General features: G+C 38.6%; 1 long non-coding RNA gene across 1 annotated transcript; it reads right to left on the bottom strand.

Moving 5' to 3' along the window:
* Positions 1–10,357: 10,357 nt before the first annotated feature.
* On the bottom strand, positions 10,358–14,622 carry LOC130923130 (uncharacterized). The gene is made up of 3 exons (XR_009064652.1): positions 13,720–14,622; positions 13,112–13,228; positions 10,358–12,141 (listed from the first exon to the last, which is right to left on the bottom strand). It is a non-coding gene; the product is annotated as an uncharacterized LOC130923130 (long non-coding RNA).
* Positions 14,623–17,635: the final 3,013 nt, after the last annotated feature.

The raw sequence follows: 17,635 nt of genomic DNA on the forward strand, positions 1-17,635 counted from the left end.
ACTAGCACTTACTGCAGCCTCAGAGAGTGCTCACATGCAATAGAGTGATAGAACTATTAGTGTACAAGCTGTCAAACAGTAGCTGTGGTGGTCATATTTTTTTAATCATTAAAAATTGCACGGCCTGTTTGATTTAATAGTGGCAAAGTTAGACACGTACAAGTGTTTTTTAAGGCTGGGGTGGGGGATTTAGCGTAGTTCAAGGAAGAGGCCACTTAAATTTGGGCAGTTCGACAGTGTGAAAATTAAGTTTACAACTATAATTGTATAATATTTTCAAGTTATTTCACTCAGGAGGAAAGCTCAAGATATAATACCAGATCTGGTAGCTGGTTGGCAATAAATAACAAAACAAATAAAACCACACTTAATTCTTTTTTTTTTTTTTTCCCTTAAACCTGTCCTGTTCAGCTGTTTGACACCGAGAATGAAAATCTGAGTGTCCGATTGGTCTGAACTAGGGTTGTTCCGATCATGTTTTTTTGCTCCCGATCCGATCCCGATCGTTTTCGTTTGAGTATCTGCCATTCCTGATACGTCCCGATCCGATTGCTTTTTTTTTTTTGCTCCCAATTCAATTCCAATCATTCCCGATAATTTTTCCCGATCATATACATTTTGGCAATGCATTAAGAAAAAATGAATAAAACTCAGACGAATATATACATTCAACATACAGTACATAAGTACTGTATTTGTTTATTATGACAATAAATCCTCAAGATGGCATTTAGATTATTAACATTCTTTCTGTGAGAGGGATCCACGGATAGAAAGACTTGTAATTCTTAAAGGATAAATGTGACTTTGTATATTGTGACTAAATATTGCCATCTAGTGAATTTGTTGAGCTTTCAGTAAATGATACTGTAGCCATTTAACTGTTCTGCTCAAATGCATGATGGAAAGTGCAACCATAACTGTGCGTAGTGGTACCAATTGATATATCTTCTCTGCGTTGGGAAATAACATAGGGTGTTAAGAAAAAGATCGACTACTACCTTTCTTCCCCACATTGCGTCCCAAGATATTTCTAATCGTTGGGAGAGGGATTGTAAAGCTTTAGCCAATTAAAAAAAGTATCCAAAGGCTGCCAAAATTCACTCTACTCATTTTACGCTGCCTTTTAGCTCTATATATAGGTATAACGGCGCCATTAAAGATTGAACGCGACAATGCGTGAGTGGGTCGTGGAGCACATGCGTTAATTGCGTTAAATATTTTAACGTGATAAATTTAAAAAAATTAATTACCGCTGTTACCGCGATAAATTTGATCACCCTCCTTTAAACTAAACTAAAGGCTCTGGATGAGTGTAACACATTATGTCTGTAACGTTAAATACAAATAGAACACGATTCAATTAAAAAAAAAATATATATATATATATATATATTTAAAAAAGGCATGTACGATATTTTTTTGCCGATTCCGATACTTTGAAAATGACGTGATCGGACCCGATCGATCGGGACATCTCTTGTCTGAACAGTTTTAATGTGTGGGAGTATGACATATTCCCATTGTGATCTTCAACAGGCCTCATTTATTAGTAGAAAGCAGCGAACAGGAAGGATTTATTTACACAAGAAAAGGAGAGCGAGACAGAGAAGTGCAAACAACAACAAGAAATACACGGAACGCCTACACTAACTATGAATATGTTGGTGCTATTGTTAGCCAGTTGTATTTTCAGTTGACACCATGTGGGGGGCGTGATGACCAAGGAAAAAAGAAGGGGTGGGGTCAGATAGATAAATGGAGTGTACACAAATCAGCCACGCGAGGTGTATAAACCAGTATTTGTGTGAATCCCTTGTGAGTCTGAGTATGCTGGTATCCTATTCTATGCTATCTGATTGTTCATCCTGACATCAAGTTTTCTTACTTAATTGCGTCTAATTACACCTAGTCCTGCATGAATCCCATCAGATATGTGATGGGGGGGGGGGGGGGGGGTAAGCCAGCGTAGCCTATCTCTCCTCCTCTCCAAGGGGGCCACTGTCATCCCCCCGGGATCCAGGGGGTCCCCCAGGCCATCCGCGCCCCCCTCAACCGGGGACAAGGGGGCGCGCCACTCCGACTCCCCCCGGAGGTATGAATGAGTAGGTAGGTGCCAGGGTGAAAGATATTTACAGTGCAAAGTGATGAGTGCGTGAGTTAAGAGGCAGGCTCCCGCAGTGTGGCCCCGGCAGAAGGGCGGGACAGGCACCCGGCCACCCAGACACCACCTCCAGCGCCCCCCCTCCATCACCCGGGCACCCCCCCCCCCCACGCCAGGACCAGAGGATACCCACCCCACCAGTAGGGGAAAACAAGCCCCACTTCAAGCGCCCCCCCCCCTCCACCACCCGGGCACCCCCCCCACGCCAGGACAAGAGGATACCCACCCCACCAGCAGGGGAAAACAAGCCCCACCCCAGGCCCCACAGGCCCCAGGAGGACCTGCCGACAACCCCACACACACTTAATTCTGAAAATATCACAATCAGAGAACATTAGAACATTGCGTTTGTACCTAAATTATCAAATTAATTAATCCATCCACTACTCACTAAATACAAAACAAACATGTGGAATATTATAAATCTGATAATTATTTCATCTTTCAAACTCCAAAAGTGTGAATGCAATATCCTGCAAATACTGAATACAGTGATCTCCCGTTTTTCGCGGCTAATGGTAACCAGAACCCGCCGCGATAAGTGATAAACCGCTAATCAACCCACCATATTTTTTTTGTGTGTGTTCAATGTATTTATTCAGATTTAGCATTGAAAAGAGATACAGTACTGCTCGAAAGTTTGTGAACCCCACAGCGATGGTCAGATTTTTTGTAAAAAAAAACTAAAATAACCTTATTAAATGTTAAGTTATACCCAAATCCACAATACTGACATTCCAAATAATGGACTGAAACAAAAGAAATAGTTATATTGTCATTCTTTATTTAACAAAAGTGGTTGATTTAAGAAAAACTCAGATATCATGTGTGCAAAAGTATGTGAACCCCTTCAGTTAATAGGATATTGCGCCTCCTTTTGCAGAGATTACCTCAACCAAACGGTTTCTGTAGTGACTAATCAGCCTCTCACATCTACTTTGGGGGATTTTTGCCCATTCTTCCTTGCAGAACGCAGTCAGTTGAGAGAGGTTTGATGGGCGTCTGGCATGAACTGCTCGCTTCAGGTCCCGCCACAGCATTTCAATGGGATTTAGGTCAGGACTTTGACTGGGCCAGTCCAGAACACGAATCTTCTTCTTTTTCAGCCATTCCTTGGTTGTATTGCTGGAATGCTTTGGATCATTATCATGTTGCATGATCCACCTTCTGCCAAGCTTTAACTTCAAAACAGATGGTGTCAGGTTATGTTCTAGGATTTGACAATATTCCTCAGAATTCATGATTCCCTGGACTATGTGGAGTTGTCCAGGTCCTGAGGATGAAAAGCAAGCCCAGATCTTGACATTCCCACCTCCATGCTTCACTGTTGGGAGAAGGTTCTTTTGGTGGTATGCAGTGTTGACTTTTCGCCAGACATGGCGGTTTTGGTTGTGACCAAACAGTTCAATTTTGCACCTACATCAGTTGATGAAAACTCTTTTTAATTTAGTCTCGACAACACAACTGTTAAAAAAACAAAAAAAAACTACTGAATTGATTGATTAGGAAATCAGGTTGAAATAATAGAAAATTCCAAAATGTTGAGGGGGTTCACAAACTTTTGAGCAGCACTGTACATATAAGACGCGTTTTTCACTTTTGTTCCCCCAAATTAAAAAAAAACCAAACTTTTATGTATATATGTTTTAATAGTTCTTAAGCACTTCAAATACGTATAATAATTATGTTGTTTTAAACATGTTACTGTCCCACCGATTTAAATTTAAACAAGAATAATGTAGAAAAATGCTTGTCTTTATTAAATGCTGCATTGAGTGAGTCAACTCAAATCCGCTCACAATGCTCACTTACACACAATGAGTTGCCACAGCAAGCGTTAACAAGCTAAGCCATGATTGACACATGAGGCGCTTTGAAGCTTTGGCTCCCAAGCATTTCTGGCAAGATCAAACTTTAACATTTGTTGATCATCGTTAATTTTAATAAGCAACTCCAGTGCACTGCCTGACGAAGTAAAGCAGGAAGAGGGAGAGTAAGACTAGTGATGGGACCAGGACAGCTTATCTGTATTTTTTTTTTTTTTTTTTAAATTGGAAAAAAAAAAAAAAAAAAATCTGCGATGGACTAAGGGGTCAAAGTTTGAAGTAGCGAGGGATCACTGTATAACAAAGTACTCAACCCAGAATTAGATAGTAGCTAATATACAAGATTAAAATTAGGGATATTTAGTTTTCAGTTAAGAGTTAAGGACAAGCCTAATAAATAATAATAATTACACACACGTGAACAGAATTAGATTTTCCCTAAGCTTGTACATTTTACTTTCAGGTTGTTGTTGTTTTTTGCACCTTTTGCTGCTCGTAATATGAAGTTAAATGGCAAAATTCATAACGTGTTTGAGTAACTCGCAATTGGGAGTCTTCAAAGAGGATGTTCTTCGAAGGAAATGGCCACTGATCTCAGCGTGTAACAGAGTGTCATCAGCAGAGAGCCTGGAATAGAATAGCATACAAGTGGACCAGGATCAAACACCCTCTGGTAATTTTACCCTGCAGCTCCTTGTTATGAAATGAATAGTTGGGTATGTGTATTGAAAAGTTTAGAGAAGGTCAAATCAAGTTCAACGTGTTATTGTGCACTCTAACTTTGTCCTATAAATTCACTTGCAAGATAAATATCCCCAGCTTCTCGAGTTGTGTATATTAGCACTCTACTAATGTTTCTTGTTTTCTCACATGCTTTTAGAACTAAATACATCCCCAGAATGCCGATGTTCCAGTTCCGAAACTTTGAAAGCCACATTCCAATCTTACAAATCTTACAGTATTTTACACCGCAAATTCTTTGAAGACAGTATGGCTAGTAGGGTTGGGCATCGTTTAAAGTTGAACGATTCCGGTTCAATTTCGATTCCACGTTTCGATTCCGGTTCCAAACGATTCTCGATTCCGATTCTTTTAAGAGGCAGGGAAAAAAAAAAAAAAAAAAACGTAGGGTCAAAAATAGGCATGGTTTATATTAAAGTCTTAACTTCTGGAGGATTTTTAAAAATTATATAAACTTATGTGAATTTCTCACAGGGCTAATTTTAACTTGTATATAAATAGCAGCCTTTGAATTCGAGCATTTTTTCCCGCTCAGCGGTCAGGGCATTGAAACATGGAATTAAAATTTAAAAATTAGAACGATTCCGGGAGCATCGGAGTGTTAGAACCGGTTTCCATCGATGCTCCATGCCCAACCCTAATGGCTAGTGTGTTCAATCAGTCAGCTATGCATCTTTTTGGGATGTTGGAGGAAAGTGGATTACCCGGAGAAAACCCGCACAGGCACAGGGAGAACACGCAAACTTCCCACATGAAGGCGCAAGCCCAGGATTGAACCCTTGATTTCAAAACTGTGAGGCGAATGTGCTAACCGCTCATTCACCATGCTGCCCGACCAACAACAGTTAACAGATTTCATTTTGTATTATTTGGGAAGAGTTCTTTTAGACAGTAGATCAACACCTACTCCTTTAGTATGGATTTTATGCCGTTACCTGCAACCCTTTTACTGTGATTATTGCAAATATTTTAAATATCAAACAAATAATGTAATTCTAATTTACCAATGATCCGCTAGCTGAGCTAATCAAACATAATATTTGGCAGAAAACCAGTGAAGTGAAGGGTTATTTTTAAAGAATTTTAAAGCCAAAATGTACTTCAATTCTGGAATGACCCAAATGCACTTTGGAATGACTTTAGTATTTGCAACTTCCGTATTTTTCGGACTATAAGTCACAGTTTTTTTCATTGTTTGGCTGGGGGTGCGACTTATACTCTGGATCGACTTATTTGTGAAATTATTAACACATTGCTATATAATTTCTAATTTCTGCCAAACGATTAAAATTTTTAATCGAGTTAATTACAGCTTAAAAATTAATTCATCGTAATTAATCGCAATTCAAACCATCTATACAATATGCCCTATTTTTCTGTAAATTATTGTTGGAATGGAAAGATAAGACACAAGACGGATATATACATTCAACATACTGTACATTAGTACTGTATTTGTTTATTATAACAATAAATCAACAAGATGGCATTAAAATTATTAACATTCTCTTAAAGCGATCCATGGATAGAAAGACTTGTAGTTCTTAAAAGATAAATGTTAGTACATGTTATAGAAATTTTATATTAAAACCCCTCTTAATGTTTTCGTTTTATTAAAATTTATAAAATTTTCAATCAAAAAATAAACTAGTAGCTCGTCATTGTTGATGTCAATGATTACACCATGCTCACTCATGGTACTAACCCATCAAATCAGTTAGACCCAAGCGCCAGCAGAGGGCGCAAAACACCAAAAAACAAGTAACAAGCGGACATTGAATTGTACTGTCATTTTAATCTGTTTGAGCGCGGCATGTGTGTTACATGCGTCAAATATTTTAACGTGATGAATTTAAAAAATTAATTACCGCCCGTTAACGCGATATTTTTAACAGCCCTAATAATTTCACATGTTATTTTGGTGTTTTGAAGTCACACTGATGGTTTGGTAAACGTGTTAGCATTTTCTTTATGCTATAGTTATCTGAATAACTCTTAATAGCCATGTTACGTTAACATACCGGCCACGTTCGCATTTCGATGTTCATGCATCACGTAACATTATCATACTGTACACTTATTCAGCATGTTTTCTATAAACTGTATTTTTATTTTTAATTGCCTTTCAAGATGACATATCTGTTCTATGCGTTGGATTTTATCAAGTAAATTTCCCCCCAAAATGCGACTTACTGTATACTCTGATGTGACTTATATACTGTATGGTTTTTTTCCTCTTTGTTTGGCATTTTATGGCTGGTGCGACTTATACTGAAGTGCGACTTATGGTCCGAAAAATACAGTACTTGTTCCGTATTTTGTGTGGAATGCAAAAACTACAATGCACTTTACATTGTAGTTTTTGCATTCCCCAACTATTGAAAACAAGAAGTACACATTTTAACAGAAGTATGTTGGCCTTCTATTGTTCTGAGTTACAAACTGATGGTGCTGATACGAATGTCCTTGGATAGAAAATTACGGTTGACTCAATGCCACACAATTAAATCATAAGTAAAATTTTAATTGCTGCAGATGAGATCAAAACAAATGTTCATAATTAGAATTGATTTAGAATTAGACAAAATAGCAAAAGTGGACTGATAATGTGATTGACAGTTGTTTGATTTACTCATTTACTCGAACGAAGATAGGCTCTAAAGATTGCAATTATTGCAATAATTGCAGTGTAAACACAATCTGGGAGCGCGGCCTACACTTGTTCAAACTTTTCATCTCGAGAGGCTCATCGCTGAGCCCAGTTAAGCCTCATGCACTTGTTTTCTTTCAAACAACATCGAGCTGGTGGTTTGGTTGAATTGCAGCCCGTATGATGAATCAGATTCATCCATTTATTTATCTTATCAAATGGAAAATGCTAAACAGGAGTGAAGCGAGAAATTAACCTGTGAAGACTTGAAGAAAAAGATGTTTTGTAAGATATTAAAGAAGGTAAATTTAGTAACAGTAATATGTTACTTCACTGCTGCATCTTGATTGATATGAGACGTCTTCTTCCTGTGACTCATCAAAAGTGGTCATGCGGTTTCCGCGTGCGAGAACATGCCATCGCTGCTCAACCGAATAAAACCACTGTTACTCATCTACTTTGCCATCTGAGCTCATATTTTAGCGGTAGTGGCATCCTACTGGGATGTACTGGAGCAGACGGATGACCTGCTGGCACGTGAGGCAGCGAAGCCATGATGCAGTATATTGGAAGTACAAAAGAGAATGCTGCGGTGTCTACAAACTTGTCAGCTACAGGTTGGGTATATGTAAATATCGAATGGCATTAACATGTCTCTCAAACCAGTGTCAGCAGGGAGCAGTTCCTTTGGCAATCTTGTTTGCAATCATTTCACGTGCAACTCAAGATGCTTCAAAATCAGCCACTTTCTCTGTCCTAATGATATGCCCACCATAATAAAGAGTAGGGTTGTTCAGATCAGTTTTTTTTGCTCCCGATCCGATCCAGATCGTTTTAGTTTGAGTATCTGCCGATCCTGATATTTCCCAATCTGATTGCTTTTTTTTTTGCTCCCGATTCAATTCCAATCATTCCCGATAATTTTTCCCTATCATATAAATTTTGGCAATGCATTAAGAAAAAAATGAATAAAACTCAGACGAATATATACATTCAACATACAGTACATAAGTACTGTATTTGTTTATTATGACAATAAATCCTCAAGATGGCATTTAGATTATTAACATTCTTTCTGTGAGAGGGATCCACCGATAGAAAGACTTGTAATTCTTAAAGGATAAATGTGACTTTGTACATTGTGACTAAATATTGCCATCTAGTGAATTTGTTGAGCTTTCAGTAAATGATACTGTAGCCATTTAACTGTTCTGCTCAAATGCATGATGGAAAGTGCAACCATAACTGTGCGTAGTGGTACCAATTGATATATGTTCTCTGCGTTGAGAAATAACATAGGGTGTTAAGAAAAAGATCGACTACTACCTTTCTTCCCCACATTGCGTCCCAAGATATTTCTAATCGTTGGGAGAGGGATTGTAAAGCTTTAGCCAATTAAAAAAAAGTATCCAAAGGCTGCCAAAATTCAGTCTACTCATTTTACCAGATCTGGTAGCTGGTTGGCAATAATAAACAAAACAAATAAAACCACACTTAATTCTTTTTTTTTTTTTTTTTTTTTTCCTTAAACCTGTCCTGTTCAGCTGTTTGACACCGAGAATGAAAATCTGAGTGTCCGATTGGTCTGAACTAGGGTTGTTCCGATCATGTTTTTTTTGCTCCCGATCCGATCCCGATCGTTTTAGTTTGAGTATCTGCCATTCCCGATATTTCCCGATCCGATTGCTTTTTTTTTTTTTTACTCCCAATTCAATTCCAATCATTCCCGATAATTTTTCCCGATCATATACATTTTGGCAAAGCATTAAGAAAAAAAAGAATAAAACTCGGATGAATATATACATTCAACATACAGTACATAAGTACTGTATTTGCTTATTATGACAATAAATCCTCAAGACGGCATTTAGATTATTAACATTCTTTCAGTGAGAGGGATCCACGGATAGAAAGACTTGTGACTTTGTAAATTGTGACTAAATATTGCCATCTAGTGTATTTGTTGAGCTTTCAGTAAATGATACTGTAGCCATGGCCAAATGCATGATGGGAAGTGGAACTATGACTGACCGTAGTGCTACCAATTGATATATCTTCTCTGCATTGGTAAATAACATAAAGTGATAAGAAAAAGATCAATTGCTACCTTGCTTCCCCACATTGCTTCCCATGATATTTCTAATCGTAGGGAGAGGGATTGTTAGGCTTTAGCCAATTAAAAAAGGCTCCGAAGGCTGTCAAAATTCACTCTACTCATTTAACGCTGCCTTTTAGGTTAAACGGCGCCATTACAGATTGAGCGCGACAATGCGTGAGTGGGTCGTGCAGCGCATGCATTAATTGCGCTAAATATTTTAACATGATACATTTTTTTAAAAATTACTTACCGGGATAAATTTGATAACCCTACCTTAAGCCTACACTAAAGACTCTGGAAGAGAGTAACATATTATGTCTGTAACGTTAAATGCAATTAGAAAACGATTTAATAAAAAAAAAAAAAAACAGTATATACTGTACATTAAAAAAAGGCATGGCCGATATTTTTTTGCCAATTCCGATACTTTGAAAATGACGTGATCGGACCCGATCAATCAGGACATCTCTAATTATAACCGTATCCTACAAAATGGTGACCATGTCAAAAATTGACAATGACTGCACAGGTTAGGGTTGCCTACTCCCTGAAAAATAAAACAAGGGACGCCTCATTGGTGAAGACGGCAGGTCTTATAACTGTCACTCTTGAATGTCAAAAATGTTTATTTTTTTTTATTTATTTTTTAATAATTATAATAAAATGAATGAATATAATTAGGTACATATTTGAGTGTTATAAGCAGTGTTGGGAATAACGCCGTTATAAATAACGCCATTACATAACGGCGTTATTTTTTCAGTAACGGGGTAATCTAACTAATTATTTTTTCCGCCGTTACAACGCCGTTACTGCTACTGACGGTCAAAAGTGGTGCATTAGTTACTTTGAATACATTGAAGAAACTACCAGCCGTAGCGAGTCTGCTCTTTTTATTTGTCATCCAAGACTTGGGGTGCGTTCAGGTTCATGGCAATGAAAATAGTAAACACACATGACCAACCTCTGCAAGAACGACGGAGTTGCCGTTTGATACAGTCATAATGTGCAAGTCTTGCACCCATCCGCAGCAAAACTGTTCGTTGCTTTGTAGCGATTTGTAATTTTGGAATCGCTAATGAGTTTAGTAACATACACCAAACAATAAATACAGCAGAATGTCCATTTCGCGTAATTGTGGAAGCCCGTTGACATCTTTAGTCCATTTGTCTTCGGCTTGCTCGTAAGGGTCAACATTGTTTACATCCTTAAGTTTGATCACATATCTGTTCTTTGCCTTAGTAATGAGTTTGTCTCTTTATCGAACTGGCAAATTAAAGTTTAAGGTCCCGCGAGCCAGACCTGCTTCCAATATGGTTGCATTGTTGTCAAATCTCACGTTATCCCCCATTCTGTGAAGTAACGCTCGAGCCTAATAGCACACGTACTTCAGAGGCGGTGTTTTCACACACAAACCGGAACAACACATGCGGCAAAAACACACATGCAAAACAGATGCAGAGGGATATGATGACAGAGCATTCAGAGGAAAATTTGTCCTTTACGTGGTGGAGATATGAACACTATTTCAAGTTGGTCGAAATTAAAGGAAAGAATGTGCATGTAAAGTGTAATTTATGTCCCGGGGCAAAGCTTTTGTCGACATCTGTGGTAAGCAATTCAAATCTGTTTATTTTTGTTGCACTTCAAGTGTACAGATAAATCTGTTGCTGGTGAGGTGCAATAAATATTACAAGGTTCTACAACACAACTCAAATACTGCTTGGAAAAGTTCAAATTCTTTGACATACAACAACTTTTTAAAGTAACGGAAATAGTTACTTTACCTGGTAACTAGTTACTTTTACTATAGAGTAATTCAGGTACTAACTCTTACTAAAAAAAAGTGAGGACTCCCAGATAACTGTACAACTGTGTGTTTTTGTTTTTTAAATTTGTATACTCAGTATATTGTTTTTATGTCCTTGACCTGCCTTAGAGCAACGGAAGTGAATTAGCTGCTATGCTAATTCTGGCATATTTACATTGATGCTCTGGGCTGACATATTGATTAATGTGCAGTATCCTAATCAAACAAGCAAACAAATAAATACATTCTGGATGTGACAACACAACCATAATTGATGATCATTCCTAGCTTTGTAGTGTTGTTCTACATAGTACATGCTGACAGAATGGTCAAATGTTAAGAATAGAAAGGTCATGTTTAGCATGCAGGTAGAATGCAAGAATCTGCAGCTCATTCTGGGTGTGACATCATTTTCTGTTTGGAGATTATTTAGTGGGTGGTGTTAAGGCAGTTGAGAAAAAAAAGACTAATTAGGATCTGTACTTATACAGCCTAATCAAATGCAGAACATAACGGAACATCTCCATGGGATCAATAATAAAGTTTCACACGATGACCTACAGTAATTCAGGCGTGGAGACCTGTCGTTCATCAGGATATTTTCACATGCACATCACAGACTCCTTTTATTACATTATTTACAGTCAGTGATTCACAGACATGGCAATATGCATTACTCAGAAGGAGAAGACTGCTACTCAGGCTACAGAAGTACGTTATGCGTGATTTTATGAGCTTACTCCTGGGCTGGAAGCACTTCCATTAGCATCTTTGGGACTGACTTTGCCATTTTGTATCATTTTCATTTCCCTCTCCCTTCAGTTGTTTTGTCTCTGTCTCACTGTGATGGTCCTACAAAAGCAAAAAAAAAAAAAGGACAAAAAACAACAACAACAGATAACTGTTGAACATGTAAACTTGTGCGGAGGAAGATAATACGTTGCCATCTCATGTGAATCACAACAGATTGTATTGACGAGTCTGAAAGAACTCGGCAAATGGCGTGTCTGAATTTATGCTCGGGTCAAAATGAAGATGCAGCTTGGCATCACTGAGGGAAGCTGCCAAATATGTCAGCAGCCATCGTAGAAATGCTTACTCATGTGTAGGCTTTACGCACACACTTAAAATGTGTTCTTGGAACACCCACTGATGCACAGACTGGACACACACACAGTGGCGGAGCTAGACTTTTATTCTTGGGGTGGCCAGGGGGTGGCCGAGGCTATTTCAGGGGGTCCACAGACTATAACAATACATTTGTTTCTTGACTTATCAATTGCTATCAGAGTGTCAAATGTTGAAATGTACATACTAAGCACACAGGTGATGAGATTTATGTATATAATTTGTTTATTAACTTGATAATAACTATTTTTTACAAAAATGGTGAAAATGCACCAACACATTCACAGTTACTCATACGACCCCCCCCCCCTTCTCTCTTATCAATCTATCTTATGAATAGATGATGCAATTCATCATGCAAATCATTTGTTATTAGTCTGAATTTGTATGTCATTATGTCACTAAATTATTTCCAAGAGATTGTAGATAAGTGATGTATGCAAAATAATTAATCCAAATATTTTAAGATAACTATTAAGATAAATATATTTCCATACAATGGCTTCCATACTAGTGGTATGGAAGCCATTGTATGGAAATATATCGTAAAACTACTACTATAGAACTAAATATAAAAAATCAAGTTCCATACTTTCCATACTCATGTAGGAAACCTGTATCTGAAAAATGACTGCTGAAGTGAGCATGTGACTGCTTCTCAGACCAGAGAAGCTGCTTCTCTGCTCTGACTGACCTGGTGATGGGCAGTGTGTGCCAGATTCTTTCTCATCCTGAGCCTGACTCGTCCCACACTTTGATCGCTTTAAAAAGAGGAAATCTTCGCCCCCTGCCTTTTCATTCTGAACTGTCCCTATGAAACAATGAGCCAGTCCTGTTAACGTTACTCCTAGCATCACTCATAATCACACAATGTTGGTAAATGATTAAATCCCTACTTCAAGCCTTAAAAAATTCAGGGCAAATAAACCACCGTAGACATTATATTACATAATATAATAATACATATATACATAATAATACATAATAGACATAATATTCTGACTTTCAAGCTAGTTGACAGCAGGCCCGGCCAACTACCGTGTTCACGTGATGTTTCATTTAAGGCAAGAGAGCATGAGACAGCTGGCTAATGCTCTACAATTATTGGAGAAACATGTATGTAAATAGCGACCCAAATGAATTAAATATAGACGTTAATATCGAGCGGCTGTTGGAAGCTGGACGACATGAGATGACGTTAACGTTTGCTTGATGCCGTGGCTCTCTCTTTTAGCGACAACAAAAAATCTCCCTCCTACAAATTTAAACATTGACTCATTAGGACACCAGCATAAAACTTACATTACGACGAGGATTTCAGTGGCTTGAAGGCAGGGTATCCAAGTTCGTCTCCTTGTTTGTTCTTGTCACTTTGTTTATCTTCCGTGTTCCGTTCCGTCAACGATACTCAAACGGTACTCAAATCTCAAATCTTCCTCCGTTTCAGTGGCGATTCTTCTTCTCCTCATCAAAGCGAATTTGCAACGCTTTATGGTACATAGCGCCAACTACTGTACAGGAAGGACTTAGCAGTCGGTGCCGCGATATGTCATTGTCAATCATCTGGGGTGGCACCTGGGGGGTCCAATCAGATTTTAGGGGGGTCCAGTGCTACCCCGGCCCCCCCTCTAGCTCCGCCACTGCACACACACACACACTGCTATGCTTTAAGCAGAATTCCCATTGACTGCTTGATAGGATCTCTCTCTTTCTGGTATGTTGTCACAGCGGAGGCTCCGGCTATTACTTTGCTTGATACACAAACACAAATGCACACAAATTTGTCTCTCAGCTCTTGCAATTCAGCAGAATACACAGACACATCTAGATCTATATCTAAATAATGATGACTTTGATGAAAAGTGCCATTCTGTTAAAAAAGAAGTCAAAAGGGAAACTCAGTCATCCAGGAAAGGGGTTGGAGTGGAGCTGCTGCTACTTCGTACTGAGAGGAGGTAGATGAAGTGAGCCACGAGCCTTGGAGGAAACCCCAGGGCCGGTCCAGGACATGGTGGGAAGACTAAAGGCCGCAACACACAGAGTCCGCCGCGCTACGCTCAGCTCCGTTCTGAACAACACAACCAATACGTTTGTATTGTAGTCAATATGAGGTGGTCCACATGATCCGCTCAGCTCCGATCCGGATGCGCCTGAGTCCACCTTTCTGATCCGTCAAAACTAAACTACGTACGAGGTCTATTTTCTGGTCCGTCAACCTGCGGCCGGATCAAGCCCTGCTGTTTAGCACGCACCAAACAGGAAATGGAACGGCAACAATATCCGGTCTATCAAAGTAAATAATGTTAATAAAAGTATTATGCATCTAATTTCAACCATATTTCACTGAAATGTGCACAAAACAAAATGTATACAGGTCATTTGCATGGGATGTACAGTGCTCGTGTATCTCCAAAAAATATATTTTAAAATGACTTAAGGAAAAGACATTCTTCCTAAAACTATTGTAACGTCACTAGGAAGCGCTGCATTGGTCGTCAGCGCGAATTTTTATTGGTGTTTTTGATGCGGCAAAGCGAAGAGAGCGCGGAGAAAACTAAGCAGTAAAAAGTGAGCTATTTGTGCATGTGTGCGCGTTAGCGGTATAAGATCTTAAGCCCAAACCTGACCCGACTCGAATTTTGGGCAGGGTCGGGCCTAAAATGTCAATTATTACATCCGTGTCGGACTGGGCTTCTCTCTCGCTAGCTTTTTTTTTTTTTTTTTTTAATGATATACAGTATATTTAAATATGGATGCTAAACTAAGGAATACTTTTTATAAAATAAATAATTTGGATGAACAGAGCAGGCGCTGGATGGGAATTGTGAACAGGAGCCGGGCAGAGCCTCTCCTTGTCAGAGAGGCGCATCCATGTAAGCACAATATCCCACACAGAAATATATTTGACAAACTTTTCCAGCGTTATTTAATTGTGAAAATACATTTACAACGATTATAAAAATGCGTAAACTAAAAAAAAAAAAAAAAAAAAAAAATTTAAAAAAATTTTTTTGGTCCTGCCAACTGGAGGAAATTAAAATACATGTCAAACGGGCTGCTGCATTTAATTGCCAAGGAAATGAAACATGAACTGTCCAGCTGATAGAACAGACACACAAATTTAAAAGATATAAATGTTTATTGAATATGCATATACAGTCTTGTTTAACTTGGAGAATTCTTTACAAAAGACAGGGTTTAATTTGTTTTTCCAAGCAGTACTCTGTCCAGGTCTGACTGACGCATCGAATCCCCGCGCTCCTTCTCCTGAGTCCTCACAAATATAACATAAAATTTCGGGGGTGGGGGGTTCGTGCTCCGGCCTACAAATAAAACATAACATTTTGGGTCTTGTCGGCTCAGGCCAGCAAATCAATTAAACCTTAGATGCACAAGTTACTGGACCCTACACTCTTCCATAAGTGGGTCAAAAATGACCCATATTAGAACCAATGTGTTTTTATGTCATTTTGGTGAAGAATAATCACTTGTATATTAATTAGTATGATATTTAGGGCCACACAAGAATGATTTCATGCTTGAAATATCTTTATGATTCAATTAACATTTTCTTTGAAAAAAAAAAAAAAGAACAGCAATAGACTTTATCCTCCTTGTATTTTATCATCAATGATGAAGAACTCCCATGCATCTTTTTGGTGAGACAACGATGCTAAGCCCTTGTGGAGGCACTGACCGATTTCTGAGGATATTGTGGCTCTGTGTTCTGCCCTGGGAGGGAGGTAATTCTCTCTATATAAGAGCCCAACCAACTCACTCTGTTGGCCATGATTTGGACACTTTCTTCTTCAGAGGACACATAAGTTGAATCTTATGAGTCAGATTGATCCTGTTCGGTTGGATTTCCAGGTGGACAACTGCCACTTCCTCCTGGACAATAGTCGGGGTCCACATCATCAGAAATTTCGGACACTTGAGTCCAACCCCGTCACTGCCTCTACATCATTCAACATCTGTAGGACTATTTCAGCTGTATATCTAGCACAAATCCGATTTTTTCGTGTTTTTCTGACTCGGCTGAACGGGAAAAGTCGCATAAAAGTGGACCATTTTCAAATTCGATCCAGGTCACTTTCGTATGTGGTTAAAATCCCATCCGGGCCACATTTTTCCAGAATGTAGCTGCAGTCTGAACTGTCAAGTCCCCCAAATTGGAATTCATGCAGCAATTAACATCAGCAAAGAGCGAGAGAGACAGGGTGCTACGGTAGCGCTGCAGCTGTGCATTAGTGTTAGCGCCTAGCTTGAACGCAGCTTTTGGGGAAGGAGCGGGCTTGACAACAGTCATAAAAAAATAAAATGGATTGAGGATAAGCCTGACAATGCTTGGTTTTCTCCCTGCTCCAATGCTCCTGCGCATGCGGGCCAGTTTGCGCAGCGCATCTTGGACTGCGAATTAGAGCGCATGTGTGATACTTGAACAGGCTCAATGGACAAAGGCAGTCTGAACGGGTACGCCAAAAAAACAGATATGACAAAAAATCGGAATTGTGCATTAGGACCTGCGGTATGAACCTAGCTTTAATTAGCTAGCTAGCTATGAAGTAGGTTAATTTGTTGATAAATAATAATAAAGAGTCATGAAAGACACAAACACAAAATACTATATGGACATAATACTTACAGTACACGTATCAGCTCTTGCTGTGTAAAATAATCTTCTTGAGGGATGTCACTTTTTACATACCTAGTCTGTGTGCTCCACGGTAGATTTATTCCTGACAGCCAAAGTTGATAAGAATGGATTCCATAGAAAATGCATGTGGGTCATTTTTACCCACTTGTGGAAGCTTAGGGTAGTAATACAAAAATGACAATTTGTTCAAATGTATAAGGAGTTCATCAAAAATTTGAATGGCAATATATCAAAAACATTTTTTGAGGAATACCTGGAATATGACAATTTATAACAATTTTTCACTCTGAAGATATTTCAAGAAAACAACCTCACTGGGTCATTTTTGACCTACTTATTAGGGCTGGGCGATATGGCCTTAAGTACGTATCACGATAAATTGAGCAGATTTACCTCGATAACGATAAATGACGATAAATTCGCCCAAGCGGACTGTTATATAATTTGAAAATTTGAATCAATGCATGGAATACAAATTAACCGTTTATCGTTAAATTTATTTACGAGCTTTCAGTTTAACAATTGCACATGCAGTCTAAACATTAAGTATTAAAAAAAAAT

Source organism: Corythoichthys intestinalis, chromosome 10 (genome assembly GCF_030265065.1).
Source record: "Corythoichthys intestinalis isolate RoL2023-P3 chromosome 10, ASM3026506v1, whole genome shotgun sequence".
Lineage (NCBI taxonomy): Eukaryota > Metazoa > Chordata > Actinopteri > Syngnathiformes > Syngnathidae > Corythoichthys > Corythoichthys intestinalis.